This window comes from Anopheles merus, chromosome 2R (genome assembly GCF_017562075.2).
Source record: "Anopheles merus strain MAF chromosome 2R, AmerM5.1, whole genome shotgun sequence".
NCBI lineage: Eukaryota > Metazoa > Arthropoda > Insecta > Diptera > Culicidae > Anopheles > Anopheles merus.
Genome location: NC_054082.1, coordinates 40,314,859 through 40,332,756, shown reverse-complemented (window position 1 = coordinate 40,332,756; position 17,898 = coordinate 40,314,859). Strand labels below are relative to the sequence as shown.

The following is a 17,898-nucleotide window of genomic DNA, read 5'->3' as shown; positions in this document are numbered from 1 at the left end:
CGTTTGCAGCACTGTCTGCGTCGTGCCCTCACGGCGGATGGTAATCTTCGAAGAAGCTGCGAAGGTAAAAAGTAGAAGGAATCGGATGCTAACGTGCTATCGTGCCATCACATTGACTCCACAGGTAACCTAGACCAAGCGAGTGTGTTGATATGTGTTGAATATACATAGTTGTACTTTTTTCAAATCTTACTATATTTTATGATTGAAGGTATATGTGTGCAGTTTTTGTGTGTGTGTGCGAGAAATAAAATTCTTTCCCATACGTACGCTGAATTCATACCTATGACAGGTAATCATTTTGTGTAAGCTTTTCACGAATTGATACTGGATTCCAAATTGTTGGTTTCGAATGTCGCTGATGCTCTGTCCAACTTGACTACAGCTTCGATGGGAGGTTGCGAAACATGCACCAAACTAGCCTCAACTTTGTACCTCTCCTGAGGATGGACGGCGACGGCAAAACATCCCACAATTTCAAACCCATCCAATGCGCCCAACAAACTCCACCGCGATGACCGCTGCACGAAGTGCAAAGCCCTCGAGCACAGAAGTAGCCGTGTCAACGTCATCAACCGCTTGGGCTTGACGCATCGGAGGAGGAGGAGGCGAAAACGTTTGCTAGACCCATACGGTGTGGCGTCAGTGATGTGCACGTGTGCCAACACTCTACCAACGCAGATGAAATTCCATCCCCCGGCATCGCCTTCCACCCTGTCTACAGTGTGTGCCAACAGTCGTAAAGGCATCTGCAGCATCCTTTGAGAATGTGCAGCTCGCAGCAAAACAACACGTTTCGAAGGGGGGCTCTGAAGGGGCGAAACAAGGCGTGCGTACACACCGGGGATGTTTTGCATAATAATTTAGGTTAACAAGACGCGTGCGGGGTTATGTTGTTTTGATCGCGAAACGGAAGGCTTGCTTCGCAGTGGACACAGCGAAAGGTTAGATACTTTCACACTTCCCTCTGCGAATGTGGCGATGGGAGTGTGGAATGGGGAGGATTCGGGTCAGCGTTGTTGGTTAGAATCTGTCCACGTGTGGTGGTGGCGATGGACAAAAGCTGCGCGAACATGTCGGAGCATGGTAATGATGGTGTTGTGCGTAGGCAGGCTAGGTGGTCAAGCGCCTGGAATCGTGCAGAAGGGTGAAAGTGTAACTCAATGCGGAGCAGGGACGAAGGAAAGTTATACGAACGTTTTATTCACACCCCAAAACCGGTCGCACAAGGTGGACCGGGGCGTTGATGAGTTTAATTTATCTCTTTCTCGAAAACACAATACAGTTAAAGGAGTGTTTCTAAAGACGTGTGTCAGAAGGAATTATCTGTTGGACCTGGTTACGGTCAAAAGGCTTTTGTTGGAAAGTTTCCAATTGGAAAAGTGACAGAAGGTAGTCAAGCTGGTAAACACAGTTTTGTACAGTATAAATTATTAATTACTATTCGAATGATTATTAGAAATCAAGCAGTTGAGAGATTTGCCTTTTCCAAGATAAAACACATCACCAAATGACACCGTTTCATAGAAGGCAGCAGATGAAGTGATGAGTGGCAATCATTTGAAAACGTTGTTCGTGTCTCTGATTTATTGCATCTGCTTCGTTCTCGTCTCTCTCGTCACCCAATTCCCACCAGGCTTTGGCGCAATGTTCAACACAACCATTTCCATAGCAAGTGGCGCACGATGGTTGCCAGCTGTTCCGGCGCCGTGCACCACACTCAGATCACTCTCGATCGACACCTGAGATTCGACGAAGTCACCGGGCCCCTGAAAGACGGCGGCTTCCGTTAAAGTCCCGGCTGCAACCGGGACTCGGCCAATTCAACCGATTATCTGTCAACCGAGTGACAGTTCGCTTCACTCTTCTGTACCGGTATACCGGCTGCACGAGAGCCAAGCCATGTTGCTTCCCCCCCGCCCAATCGCCATCTACATGCCGCGCTCGAGTTGATGATGGTTGATTGATTCAATTTCCGAATGAAATTACCGAGTCTCGCCGAAGGTGCTTCCCTCAACACCGATTGGTCCCTCGCAGCCCGTTCGGTTGTCGAATTGAGGGCTGGCGCCCTTCCTTCGTAGCGCAAGCGTGAGCGTGTACAGTGTGTCACGGAAAAACTCAATTACCCGTGCCGGCTGTTGGCCGCTAGCTGCTGCTGCTGCTGGGGCAATTAGACAAATTGATGGCTTACTTTCACTGTCGTCCCACACGATTCACCTAGTGGTTTTGTGTTTTTTACGCTACTGTTTGTGCAGACAGTAAGAAGAAGGTCTTTGCTTTGCGTGGTAATATTGTCATTTAACAAACGCTGACCAATCATAGAATGGGAAGGGAACATCATCTAAACGTTTTCCAACTGCTACGTAAAATATAAGAATAAAAAACGTTTCATCATATTGTTGTAACGAAGAGAACTATTGGATTGAAAATTCCACTTAGTTTAATGCCCTCGTGTACAATAGGATGAACTGCAACACCCCTAGTCAATTTTCCTGTACTGCTTAGAATGCAATTAGACGGCATTGGCATGTTGCAACGTGTGCATGTGCCATTCCGCTATCCAGCACTGTGGGTCGGGCGGAACCATACACTGACCCAGTTCAATTGTCATAGCAATCGGTAAGTGCATCGTCAGCACATCCAAAAGGGCTGGTGGCCTCGAAATGACAAAAGGAAAAGTAAATTGTATGCGCGTTCCATTACCGCCCATTTGTGAGTATAAGTTTTAGCGTAGTCATTCACTGCGCATTCTTCATAAAGGATAATCTTAAAGGACAGAGGAAACCCTTCGGCGACTTCGCTGTACTTGTGTTTTATAGTCGCTTCAAAAACAAGTGTCAATTACGGAATAAGACTACATGAACCTAAAAAATAATAAGTCGTATTGGTATGCTCATGATCATTAGTTTTCAAACTTGCAAAAAGATGTCTATAAATGACATTATTAACGTCTTTCTTAAATGGAGTCTTCCCAAATCAGATAGTATTTTGATGCACGAATGATAAATGAAATTTTAATGTTAAAACTACTCAGTTATCCAGACATACAATTTGACAATGATCCGAAACTGGCGCAAAACGCCGAAACATGTTTGATCGCTAAACCAACCAGGCAATTATTGGCTCAAGAATACATTTGACCTGCCCTGTTTCGCCCGTTCTGTTTTTTTACTTTTAAATCAGAAGAGCTTTTAAGCTCGTTAAACTCATTCCGAATACCGGCTCGAAAGCAAAACATCGCAAAATCATTCATTCACACCAGACTCTACCGACCTGGCCCCTGAACCATATCCAGCAGCCACCGCATTCTTCACCTGTTCAGCCGGTGGTTAATTATTTTGATAAACGAAATCCAGGGCAATAGAGTGTGTAGTAAACACAGAGCACAAAACATGATCTCTTTTCTCTTTGCCCTCTTTTTCGTCCCATTTTCTTGCTTCTCATCCAATCGGTGAACCAATCTATGCACTCCGATGATGCTCCGGATTTTCCCATTCGATTGATGTGCCTTGGAGTGGCAAGCAAATAAGCGCTCGGGTAATCATGCAACCTCCTCCCATGGATTCGGTTTGGCCGCGGCAGTGCAACGTCAGTAAAGTGCGCCATGTTTCATGCACTTTCGGCAGTATTAGCTTGCCAATGTTTCCCTTTTCTTGCACGGCGAATGAGGGCGAAAGTTGAAACGCACGAATGTGCGACAGCACGACGCTGTCGAATGATGAAGGCTGCATCTTGTGTTGGGGAGCTTGGCTTGGTTGGAAGGAGGGCTAATGAACGTTGCTACCACTTTTTGCATCCTCATCTGGTGGCGGCGGTTCGCGCGATCACGTAAAAGCTTCCATCGCTGGTGTGGCGTAAATGATTGCTAAAATAGTAACACATCTCACGGCAAATTGACACCGAAAGAAGACCGTGCATACGGGATTGTACGAATTTTTGCATGTTTTTAAAAAGCAGAAGCATGACTTTTTAACTATTTTAATGGTGCACTTTCTCTCGGGAGAGCGGGAGATACTGCTGTTTTTTTTCGTGCACCTTGCCGCAGGCACCTGACATTTGCGTGTTTATTGGTTCTTTTCGTTTATGATTGCGAAGATCGCCATCTGTGTCTTTGGTTGAATCGAAAGCAAAACAATACGAAACGCACAGGAGAAAGTTTACATGCACATGCATTTCGTGAAATTTAAAGTAAATGTTTGAAGAAATTCAAATTAAATTAAGTGATTTTTATAAAAATTTAATAAACAATTATGCAACAAAGCTTGATAAAAAGTGAGGCACAAATGTAACGTATTTCAGATACCGGGGAAGGAGGAAATTTTCCTCCAAAATCCGGTTTTCCAGTTGCGTTGTGTTCATTACAAGATATTCAAAAAGGCAACCTACGACACCATCAAGCAGTGCCAATGCAGAACCACATTCCCACATTCGATCGTTACCGTTGCAGCTCGATAGCTCGATTTATAACGTTTGTCAGAGATAGACGGTGGCCGATTAGTGCGCTACAACAACGCACACAGCACCGGGACATGGAAAAGCAATATCACCACCGAATTCCGTTCTTGCGTACTGTGCGCGTTCGGTTGATGTAACCCATTTTCCACGGACAACGGTGCTTTTTATTTGTAGAGCTTTATAATCAGCTGCGATCAATCGTCGATCGCGCGGATGCAACATGGATGGAAAATGAATCTCGCCGGCAAAGGTAGATAAAAGTGGATAAAATATACACGTTTCTTTTATTTCCCACTTACCGCTTAGGATGATAAATGAGATCGTTCACATTTACAAACATCGATCGATCTCTCCCCGATCGGTTAGCTAGTTGCTTTCTTCCTTCCACGACTAGCTCAAAACCACAAAGAACAAATTGTTGCCCCTTTCTGCTGGTTTGGAATATTCAGAGGTTCGTCGCTTATAAAAAGCGCAATCGTTATGACACAGTGCACCCGACCAAAGAATTAAGACAACAACAATACTCCATGCATCATTGGGTCGATGAGAAATAATCGCTGGAAATTGTAAACAATATAGTTAAACCATCGTACGGTTACCCACTCCAATATGACACACCCGTAGTGGTAACAGATATGAAGCGAGAAAATTATGATCTCTTACCCATTTCCTTCACAATCATTGGCACATAATGTCACCGGTTCATAACTCTCGTTAATGAGTTTTACGTTTGCTTCATAAACAGACATAAAACCACAAAAAAGTACAAACAAAGTACTACACAACCAAGATCACACCAGACCGGGTAGCCAAATTCATTGTCTCTTTCATTTTTTGCGTACTCTGTCCTACACGCAATCAAAAATACGAGCCAAATCTCAGTACTTCCCATAAAAGCAGTGTTGTTTCGATTTGCTTTACGATATAGTTTTCTTTTCGTTTCCCTTTCTTCCCTTTCCTCTGTTTCCGGCCAGCATCCGGTGAAAGATAGGGTAGAGAAACGCACCCGAAATAGGAAACAGTGTTGAAAACAAAGCTGTTCGTAAATTAAATTAATCAACCACGTCCAAAATTAGATCTGCCCCGGCGACAGAGAGTGAAAGAGGGTCCAGGGAGGAGGAGTAATGCGGCCGGAAAAATGTCCACCATATTTGGAAGCACAGGAAAACTACTCGGCCGTTGCAACGTTCTCATACACAGTCTCCGAGACACCAATTCGGGTGGGACTTTCCTGTCGCCGGAAAGGCTGTGGTTCGAAAAACGTAGGTGAATTAAGTTGTGACGGCAAAACAAAAAAAAACTACAAACCCTTCACCGATCCCATCCGGCCACACCGATGAACCAAAACAAAATGCCAATATACACTGGTCGGCCACCGAGAAACCCAAATGTCGTCGCCCGGCAGTGTCATCTCGTGTGGATGCAGGGAGGAAGGAGAAAAGCAAACGAAACACATAAAACAAAGGCACAGGTTTCTAAAAAGAAAATATTCGAGCACCTTCCGGTAACCGACGCGCACATATCACACGGGGACCGGCGGCTGCCGTGCTAACCCCCACCACCCCTAAGGGGTACACAATCGCGTTCATTGGCGCGTCCGAACAATTAAAGAGAAATTATGACGCAACAAACCCGCAGCCTCACTCACTTGCTGCTTTGCTCCCCCGCTCCCTGCTTGGGTTTAAAATTATTAAGACAAAACCGCACCCGGTGCAAATTACACGTGCGATGATGCACCACACCGCAATCGGAACACAAACGCACGATCGACCAAAGACGATCGGAAAGATAGCTTCGGCCGGAACTCGAAATGTGCTCTCGGTGGTTATTTCACGTCCGGGGTGCATCATCATCAATCCTGCGCGTTTCCATCATGGCTGTGTGAGCCGGGCGCGTTTTATTGGATGAAAGTGAAAACGCCAATTTCAGTTCGGCACCGCGCATAAACGACGAGCCGCACCCGAACGGAGTGCACCAATAAAATGTCGATTAGCTTGCGTGCGGCGCACAATGCGCGCTCGGGTGAAATGATTCAAGCGCGGGGAAAAATTTGGAATTGCGTACCTTATCCGGCACGCAGCGGAAGGTTTATTGATCCCTATTCTTATGCGGGAAATGCGAAGGATTTTGCATTGTGCGCAAATACGCATTTGCTCCAATTTGCTCTAAGTCGAAACGATTAGCGTACCCTCCCTGTGGTTAGCTATTTCCCTATTGATGTTGGCGAGGGCACATTGCGCATCTTTCAACCGTGTAGACCATCTGTTTTATTCGCAGTAAGAATGTACCAGCTACCCTTCACACTGCCACTTAAAAGGGCCCACCGATAAACCGTTTTGGTGTGGTACATTTTTTATATTTGCTGATTTCTTGTCGGTACGCCATTCACTATTGAGTGGAATGTGAGAAAATAGATTTCAGCACATTTGCTATTTGTGCGCTCTTGGCATACACACTTTTGCTTTTACTAACTGCATGAAACGGGAGGCATGAAACAATGCTATTTGTAAGTTTTTTTTATTAATTTTTTATGTCTTTCTGCATCCGTTTTTACACCGTGTTGCTTCTAATAACCCCTCACAGGTGATAATTATTTTAAAAAAATTTCTAGATATCCCACAATAGATGGATTTGTTGGAATCATTGTGTTAAATAATTTATTGTTGTTATCGTCTAGTAATGGTTTCTATGGAACATGCCTTCATAGCATAATATTAAGTATATATTAATTAATATAACTCATATAATTAACATCATCCCATATATAAAATTAAAAATACTTAATAAGTGACAATAAATAATGTTGGATAATGATGTTTGATGAGCCGGTCTGGTGGTACAGTCGTTAACTTGTACGACGTAACAACATGCCCGTCATGGGTTCAAGTCCCGAATAGACCGTGCTCCCATACGCAGAACTGACTATTCTGCTATGGTAACAATAAGTCACTGAAAGCCAAGCTCACTTTACTAGTGGGTACTGGCAGGCCTTGACCGACAGCGGTTGTTGCGCCAAAGAAGAAGAAGAAATAATGTTTGATATCCCAACATGAAGGCAGCGTGTACCTAATATCCAGAAAATAAAACAAACCCGAGCGAAATTACATTAACACAGAGACAAATTTATAAATAACTAGCACCAGAATAATTATTTAAAACATATTTAGCAAATTTAATTTATATATTGGGAATTTGGAGCAAAACGAAATTAAATAAAAGTTACTATTTTTTTTGTGTTACCCGGAAAAGTTTATTTAACGACAAGGAAATCAGTCTGAGCTGAAGGTTGACTTTTTTGATCTGTATCGCCAAAACACCACTCGACAATACTCGTTACATTCAATTTGGCCTGTCTGTCAATCTTTCTATATGAATATGGACAGACACTATGAACGATTACTTCCAACAATAAACAGGTAAACGGTTAGATTCACAGATAGAGCCGTGCATATGCTCCGGGAGCAGCAAAATTAAAGTTCAAATGTCACTTCCGCAACACAACATGAATCGCAAGGAAAACATGAATTTGCGTACTCACGCATGCCTTCAAACATACTGCTGCCTACATTGTCTTCATCGTTTCAGGATGTTCTCTTTTTTGCTGGACGCGAAACCAAACGGTGATTTGCGCAGCATTCACTCTTCCAGCAGACCCGCTTTTGGTCTACTACTTTTAGCGTAGAGACAATGAGCTCTTTAGTTTTATTTCTTGTTAAATTAAACTCCCGACCCGTCTCTTGCGGGTTTTTGTCGGAGGCATGTGTAAGATGTAGCGAAAACATCGCGAAATAGGCATTTTAAAAAGAAAAACCTAAAAAAAACACCAAATGCAGCATTAATACAGTACATGGCATTGTGTACACAGTGGAGTGTAGGCTGCAACCATTGTTGTCAGACAAACACTAAATGCGTTACACGTTAATACAAGATTGACGAACTGAGTGTTGGCACAGAAATTTTATCCAAATATTAAGCTGAACGCGACGGCGGAGGAGCATAAACACAGGTAATGACCAGAAGACCTTGTAGCTATTTAATGGATAATTAGCTCTTTTTTAATTATTCAAACTCCGTTCTAATTACCAGATGGACATACATCTAATTGAAGAATAACGTAAGGCAATGACCATGAAAATCATGCAAGTTTCCATGCAAAGCAGTGAAATGGCAATGGTGTTATCGGAAAAGGTTGAATTTATTACTAACATTTAAACATGCATTGTGTAAAATATACAGATATTTACAGTTATTCCAAACTGAAAGAAAAAAAGGAGAATAGCAGGAGAAGGAAAAACAAATTGCTGTGCGATTTTCCAGCCTAGCATAATTTTATTGTTTCCGTTGTGTACATTTTCGACAATGTTTACAACCGTTACACTGTTTGTATAATGTTTATTGCGACAATGCATCCCGTTGCTAATTCACTTCAAACAAACAAACAGTATCTGGAGATGTGATTATGAGTAATAATTTAAAGCACCATTTTAACTAGAAAGCAGAAGCTTTTTACTTTTTCAAAGAAGAAACAGCCATATTGTGTGATAGTTGGAGAACACGCCCAAAAAGCAGATTCAATAATACTTCCAGGAAAATGTTACTGATCTTGCCACTTGCTTAACAAACTTACTGTACGAATCAACGGTACACTACATACAAACTGAGGCTTAGAAAACTGATGTTATGTCGTACGCCCTTAAGCTTGCGAAAATAATGACATTATACTGAACAGACTGATCTCGAAAAGAGAGGAAATATCCATTTCACATAATAACGTCGTTTTTTGTGTTGTTTCCTAAAACCCACATCACCCCATACCCAACACAGGTTGTAGTTTCGTGAGAAAATTGATGGGTGGACGATCAGTACCCGGCTGGGTACCGGAATTGATTTGTTCCAAGCGCTGGGTGTGCCGTGCAGCAACCATCAAAGCGTCATTCGTCATTCCCATGAAAAGAAAAGCGGGAGGAAAAGCAGACCTAACCGATTTTCAAATCGATCCCACCCAAAAACGATCACCCCTTAACCGGATTGGTACCGCTTTATTTCCTTCCTGCTGCGAGATATTGTCTGTGGTACACAGCCGCACGCCCGTCTATTCGATTACGGATTAAAAGTTTTGCTCTAAACGGAAGTAAATGAACCCACCGGGTCGAAAACTCTCCGGCGTCCGAGGCTGTAGTAAGTGTAAAGCATTTTAACTTACAGCAGCAGCAGCGGCAAAAAAGACATCAAACATCCTATCGAAACTGAAAGCATCAAATTGCGGCAGCGTAATGCTCGAGACATCAGGTGCACCACCACACCAACTAACATCGGAAACGTGCCGGCGCGTGTGATGGAGGAGGCGTCGTCGCGTAACGACTCAAATCGAATCGAAAATATCTGCTCAATTTTCACTTTCCTCTAATCGGGTCGAAAAATACCGATCAAACATACATTTAGTGTAATGGGGGAAGCCGGGGGGAATGGAGAATCTTCCCTCCGCCACACCTCATATGTAGCGGAAAAACGGCCGCTAAGTGTGCCGGAAATCTGCTGTGGAGTAGCTATGGCTACTATGGCTATGGTACTGGCACATCGGATGGAAAAAGCTTCAAACGAACGAATCGCACAACCTGTCATTTGATGAGGAACGGGCATCTATCGATCACAAGATCACAAGCTATGAGTGCATTGTTAACAGTTGCTTCATCGCCGGCACCATTGGCCAACCCAGTCAAGCAGCAATGTGAAACATCTCAAGAGTGCAGAGCATTGAACTTGGGATGGCGGTAAGATGCCGCTTCTTATGCATGCGTGATTGCACGAAGATATGCCTTGTTATGTGCCTTCTCCCTAGTCAGAGGGGGAGTAGCGTAAGGACGTACTCGACAAAGAGAAATTCTATGCTGTGTTTGCTTTGATTTGTTCCGCCAACGAGTGGGATCAAAGTGGTGCAGACATTCGTTGCCGTGGATTTCCGTAGCCACTTTGCGATGTTTGCTCTTGTTGTAACAGATGTTCAAATCCCGATATGCAGGTTGACGATGCATTCAAAAAGACGAAAAAGTAGCAAATCATTTTTACATAGAAAACGATGTATTTTAAAGAGTTATTTATTATTTTATCAAATCCTGTATAACATCAAACCTGTTTTACTTAACCCATCAACACCTCCACTTAAGCTCACAGCTGAGCCCGAACCGTTATATGGCACCGTGTACACCTATAACCGGTACGCATCTAGCGCACCAATCGAACCGACCCGATAATTCTCCGGCGCCTACCCTTCCAACACTTTGATTTACATAAGCCGTGCGCGGTTCAAGACATTACCTCACACACACTGCTGGTGGGCCTGGTGCGTGTGCAGCTCATGGATTGCGAACCTTTCCCGGCGTCACCGCAGAAACCCTTGCTCCGGATTCGCACGACTGATTTCTGTCAACACACACGCACACACAACACACAGGAACAGTGGCCAAGTTCTCGGTAACCGATTCGATGACCGAGCGGCCGGTGAAGTGTGCGAATTGTTTTATTGCAATTCAATTCTGCATTGTGCCCGAAATGGGGTAAGATTCCATCATCATCGGGCGAAGACTTTTCGCTCTACAATATTTTTGTCCAACGAGGGGAAAAGCGAGGCAGGGGAGGTGAAGAGAGGGACGGTGTAATCTGAACCTTTGATTCGTTTTGCCGTGAGCTTTCTCGCATTACAGCACACCAGCTAAAACCGCCACCTAGAACAGTGCAGGGTGGTGTACAGTTATACAAACTAAAGACTTCAACGGTGTGGCGAGCGACGAACCTCGACCGCCAGTGAGCCGTGAGTGCAAGGGTGTATATTCTATTTGAATTCAACGTTCTTTGCTTTCTCTCTGTGTAATTTTTTTCAATTTCTATTCGCACCACCAACACACCACAACAGCGATCCATTTGTGATAGGATGGTGACTTAGCTAACCAGCAACGTTGGTAGCAACGAGCCGTTCTGCCGTTCTGGTTGTGAGGGCTCGGAACCGCGGAATTCAATCCAAAATAGGCAGACAAACGCCGGAACTTCAATCACCGATAACCACACCGAAAACCCACAAAAGGAGACGTTGAAGCACGTTTGCAGCACGTTTGAATATGAGTGTGTGTTGCTGGGTTCGTGCATCTAGAATGGAATAACAGCAACTACAGCAACTCAAAAAAGCAAACGCTTAAGTCAATCAACCGCAAACCGTTTCAAGCGTTCAGTGCGACCTCCTCGCACCAAACAGCCAGGCACAGAATAATAATGGGCAAGCACTTTGACCAAAACACCAAACGATGACTGTGGTTTTTTTTTCATTTTCCGAACGGCAATCAAAACACATAAAGAAAACAACAGTTAACGTACGGCCTGATGGAGGAGACGGGAAGCTCCAAACCGTATCTATGCAGCGGGGAAGAGCAGTTAGAATATGTACACAGTCATCACAAGCGCACGGAAAAGTAATTGTTAATTAAAATATTATCGATTCCATTGGCGTCGGTTATGTTGATTGTGTGAGTTCAACAATGGAAACACTCTTTACTCACAGTAGCTCAAAAAATCATGCACAGGAGGTTCAATTAGAATAGAAGATTAACCTGAAGTATATTAAATAAAAAAATCAATCGCAAACTGTACATCATAAATCTGCTATTTCCGTCTCAGTTGTACATCAACAATCGTTTACTCAAACACTTACCGAATGATGAGTCGTAGCCCAGCAGAGGTGTGACTAACGGGACTGTTCGATTCATAAGAATGATTCCACGCCCGTAATGCTTCCGGCGAAAAGTGGCCCCTAGTCCATGACTCTTGGAAGGGTGAACGTGGAATCGTTGCGCTGTGTAGCTGCTCTAACGATTAGAATCTGCAAAAGAGTGACAGAATGTAACTATTAGTTATTAATAATAAAAACAAGTATTGAAAAAGCGAACATATTTTTTTTTAGTTCTAACATGTCTATTCCGAAAAATGCCATTACTAAAATACGGACTTATTATACTTATGAAATTAGAAGTAATGAATTAGAGTAATTAGAGTAATAAGGGTGAACGTAATCTATTGTATGAAAAACAAGATATGATGAATTCAGAGTAGGTTTTGTCCAATTTGATTTTGACAGAGAAGCTTTTGATCGCAAAAATTTGCAACAAAACCAAAAATGTTCCAACGCCACACGTCAGCGATTGATTGATATTTTCACACCAGTGTCAGTGCTTCGTGCCGTTTGGGACAGCAGCAGAATTAAATAACATCGCATTCGGAAGCACAGCACACTTCTCTCGATTGCGCAACTAGCATACACCATGGCAGGCCACATTCACAGCATGGATTAATGACCAGGTCGTTGGCGCGTGCCACTTATCTTTCGCTCGGGTGACACCTCACGTCCGATGCTCTCGCCTTTGGGTACGCTCCGTGCTTCTTTTTATTTACTTTCTCCACAATTTTCCGTTTTGTTGTTATTATTTGCACTAAATCTTCGTCAACTTCTCGTCCCTCGGTGAATTATCAGCATGCACAACAAGGCACCACCGCCTCCTACCTGACCACTTGTGTACCACCTTAAGTTACGCATTTGCCTCGCGCTGGAAGAAGAACCAACTAACTAACGCACAACAAAAATGCAGTTAAAATCACACGAAAATGGACAGTGGAAGAAATTGAATGTCTTTTGTTTTTTGGTTGTTGTGCTGCTTCTGATGACGCGCATCAATTCCTCCATCCATCCCTCGCCGGCATTTCACTTTAATGTTAGCGCTGTGTTACGTCACGACCGGTGCTGGTGCCAGGGTGCTGCTTGATTGGCTCGACGGATCGCATCGCGGCATCCGTTAGTGGCAAACGTTGCGAATTTTGCATACAAACATACGATCATTATGGCAAATTAGGCTAACCTGATGCCGATGGGTATCGTCGTGTTACCACCGCATCGGCTGCAGTTTCTAGATGCGAGACGCGTTTGGGGCACAGGCGTAGGTAATGATTGACCAGCAAGGATTACTTAACGGCATAGCATTGGCCGTGTCGGCACAAGCGTACGTTTGCCTTTCTCGATCCTAATGAAGATTATAATTTAATTTGAAGAAAAGCACCTCTCCCACATATGTATATACACACGAGCTGCAGGCACTACCAGCACTATTTAATTATTTTTGATCTACTTTTGTTGCAGTTATTAGAGAGCCATCAACTCGCAGCGCTTAGATTTATGCAATAACTAAATAGTAAGTCTTGTGTAATCAATTTAATTGAAGAATTTAAAAACTCTATTTGCATCAATTATAATGCGATCAAAAGGTGCTAAAATCGAATCGAATATCGAATTTAAAAAACACACAGTAAATAATGTTATACGTTAAACACAACCTCTACCGATCTGCTTTTTGTTTTCGCTTCATACGCTCAGTTAAGTGGAACCATCATACGAGCCATTTTCCCACCATGCTTTTCACTTTCGGTGTTTGTATCTCCTAATATCTTTATGTTATCGTGTACCACACACACGCCCTACACGCAACAAATCAATTATCTCAACATAAAACGCAACACACAGATGATGGTGAAGTGTATGCTTGCTCTCCCTGCGAGACAGTAGACGACGGTAGAGTAAAAAATCAACAAACAAAAAAACCTTACACAGGAATGCTTCGTTTTGAATCTTAACTGCACACATTACAATCCATACTGGCTGCTTATTTTACCAGCACAAGTTGCTACACATATTAGGGGCGCGTGTTTACGTTGTATGCACTCCACTCCATCGATGCTCAAAATGTAAACAAGCATAATTAAACGCAGCCACATCACAGCGGGATTTTGATATCGATCTAAAGATATTTGCAACCCACACCAAACGGATGCACTACGCTAATGTGAATTGCCTCACCACTTCTGTCCAGTGTAGAATGAAAGTGTTACTAATTTCATAACTACCATATCGATTATTGGGCATGTAATATACTACTAACCATAGATTTAGATCATACCGATAAATTAAGGCACCACGCACTATTGAATGGCTTTTGGGATTTTATTTCCCCGTCGTTTTTTTGCATGCACGTAAGACTTGCCCGGCTGTTGGTCCATAGCCGATTGGGCATAAGAGTTACACACAGGCACGTAAAGTGTTACATTGGGCTATCAAGACATATGTGGGGTTGTCTGCCTGTATTGGAGCCTCATAAAATTCTTACTTAACCAAACAAACTGCTTTGCACGGGGCTAGAGTAATCCTGGCTAAAGCTATTCGCGGCAGGGCGATAAATCGTACTATTGCAAACCTCGATTATTACTTGTTGCGTTAACAGTCGAGGGAAGCAATCGTGATCGAATGGAATAGTAGCTCAAAAGGAATGTTTTATATTTCTTCTACATAACGGATTGCAATATAACAAACAGCAGGCACAGTTTAGTAATCAACCAAAAGAAACCAAATTTTAACGATTTAATCGTAAGAAATAAACATCGTCGCTATGGATAATGAATCAGCCGTGTAACAATGTTCTAATTTAAATGTTTCCTTTTCGTCTTTGCTTTCATTTGCTGTTTTTTGCGAGACACAGTCATGCTGTGGAAGAAAAAATAAATCAATCAGCAAAAACATGTTTTGCAAAATGCTGATTGCATGAAAAGCAACAGCACACGGTAGTTCGTTTGGTTGCAAAACGTTGAGGGTATATTTTTAGTCAACACCGGCAATCGATTTGTGTCAGCTGGACTAATGACGCCAACGTTGCATTTGGCGCGAAAAGGTTCATACTTTTGCTGAGAGTGCGAAATGTGTCTCCGGCCAACACTCGAGGCGCAAAGAAAAGAAAAAAAAATAAACGCAAACTTTAATAATTTTTCAATGTCTGCCATATTCGTAACAGGCGTCACTAATGATGCGTTTGGGAAATTGGTCCCAATTTGAAAACGAAATTTAAGTAACGGCAAGACAAGCTTTTTGGAATTAGAATCATCCATAAGCAATCAAATTTCTTTTAGTTTGGGACATATTTTAATGGATGAGTTGTTTTATCAAATAATACTCATTAATGGAAATATTTAGATATAATTATAGAAAACACTAGGCGCTTGTCGTTAGAAGCTAATTTGGAACCAATTATCTATACGGCTTTAGCTCAAGGTCACTTGTCTTAACGACCCGTTAAATGTTGGTATTTCACAAAAAGAAAAAAAGACACGGATTAGTAGTATCCTATCTTCTTTCCAGTGGCAGCATCAACCTTTAGCTACCACAACGTTTTACTGTAGTCGCTTGAGCTAGGTGCTAGTAGAGGTTAATCGGCTCTTTAACCTCTAGAAGGCATACTCGATGGCATTGCCATTATCGATCCTGTTAAGCCCTCGCTTTTGGTATGACGGCATTTCAGGCGAACGATACTGTTGTACCTTTTTGCTAAAATGCACGCTACTATCTAATCCAATTATTGCGTATGTCGTTAGGATATTTCTTAATCGATAATCGAAGGAAATGTAAGCCAGGTTGCTGCTATATTAAAGAAAACTTTTTCTGTCTTAATGAATATTGTCTTTACGTGACTTGAAAGAAAATAATTAAGGTAATCAGGAAAATCGAAAGAATTTATTGAACAAAAGAAAATAAATTGTTTAATTAAATTTTGATATAAAAGCAAGCTAGTGCATGATAAAGACACAATATTTAAAATGCAATTTATGGCAATTTGTGGTTTTGTTAGCGCGATTCCATTACAAACGAGTAATAAATTCCACACTATCTCTTACTGATCCACAACATTTTCACAGCACTTCATTTAACCTTCTTTTGTGAAAAAGGTTTCCATTTTCACTAACCAAACATTTCCAACCAAGCGAACCACTCGGGCGGCTTGTTTGACGGCTGCTTACTCACAAGGCTAATCACCGTAACCTTCCGCGAAGGGCGAAACCTTTTCAACGAAGCTCACACCTGCACCGCCGGTTGGCATTGCGCAGGGAAAACAGATTAACGCCTTTGACGGTACACGCGGGTGACAAATGGCAAGAAACAAAACGACGCCGTTATGAAACGATCCGCGGATGAACCCGGTGCGATGTTAGATAAACGCCACGCCGCTTCGCGTTTGGACCCTCTGGTCGGTCCATTCCGGCATCAGCCTAATGAAGCATTGTCAACAAGCAGCTTAGCATAGCGCGGATGAGCGCTGCGGCCGTACGGTCGGAAGAAGCAGCCGATGGAGCGTTAGACAAGCGTTAGGAAGTCACCACACTCGGGAAGCTAACCTACAGTCAGTTCTCATTAGCGAATCATTGGGTAATAGAGCTGGTTGTGAAGCGCTCCCGGCGGTTTTCGACCGGTTGATCACACAGTTAAGAAAAATTGCAGCTTTTGTTAAATGTTAATCTCGTGGCGACTGTCCGTTGCTACAGCTTGCAATTATGAATTTAGTTCATGAAATGGCTTTATTCACATTGTTTTCTAACGGTATACTGTACGCTCCAACTAAAGAGAAGATACAATGTCGATGTCATACCAGGGGATTCCAAAATACGGCCCTCAAGAGCATGTAATGCGGCCCGCAATGACTTTGTAAAGGTTGACATAAATAACTTAGTTTTTGGCTGATTATTAAAAAACAATTTTGACTATTGAAAGACAAAAATTAAAATGCAACAAAAGAAAGCTGTCTAAATTTAATATATTCAGTTAGTATTTTCTAACCAAAACAAGATTTGAACTTTCACTCATTCTAAAGGTAACGTCAACATGGCCCTCAACAACATTATTTGTGAAGCAATGTGGCCCGTGAACTGAAACATTTGGAGTCCCCTGTTGTGTACCGTCGAAGCTAAACAAATCATAAATACAGAACGGTTGGAGCTAAAAAATAACACATACTTGGCTTGCACAACGCGTAGAGCATATGGCCGTGATTTGATCCGGAATGTGATCTTTGCCTTCGACAGTCGATTCTTTCCCGCAAGCCTACGGCAAGGAACACCTGCACGCACCTGTGTATCTCGTGTGTCTTTTTTTGTTACATCGCTCCCGCCATACACAATCGTGTGGCATTCTGCGGCTCACACTCCCCCGGCAGACTGAACACACTCCTACGCATCCTGTTGAAATGTAAATAATCCACAATCCTTCCAGTTGGCGCGAGAAAATAATCGATCAACCAACGCCGACTAAACCCCGAGAAGGTTCAAGAGAATTTTCTCCATTCTTTATAAGGTATCGCCGACAAGGTCTTTCCATCCCGCCGATGCTCTCGCGTCCCCCACAGTAAAATAAGCCGATGAATAATAATTGAAACTCTCGCCATGGCAATAGTACGATTGCATAAATGAGGCAAGAAGCGATTGAAGTCAGAACCGCGGCACACAGACAGCAGGAAGCTGAAAACGATTAGGTGTTGGTTTAGTATGCGCAGCATAGGCTGTAGGCTTTGAACAAACGAGCGGGTGTGGGACGGG

General features: G+C 42.9%; 1 protein-coding gene across 1 annotated transcript in view; it reads right to left on the bottom strand.

Annotated features, from left to right (window-relative positions):
* Positions 1-17,898, bottom strand: part of LOC121603460 — a 65,375-nt gene that overhangs the window by 23,881 nt on the left and 23,596 nt on the right. The window contains exon 3 of the mRNA XM_041932188.1: positions 12,155-12,322. The gene's annotated coding sequence lies outside the window, so the exon portion shown is untranslated. The remainder of the gene's footprint in view (positions 1-12,154; positions 12,323-17,898) is intronic.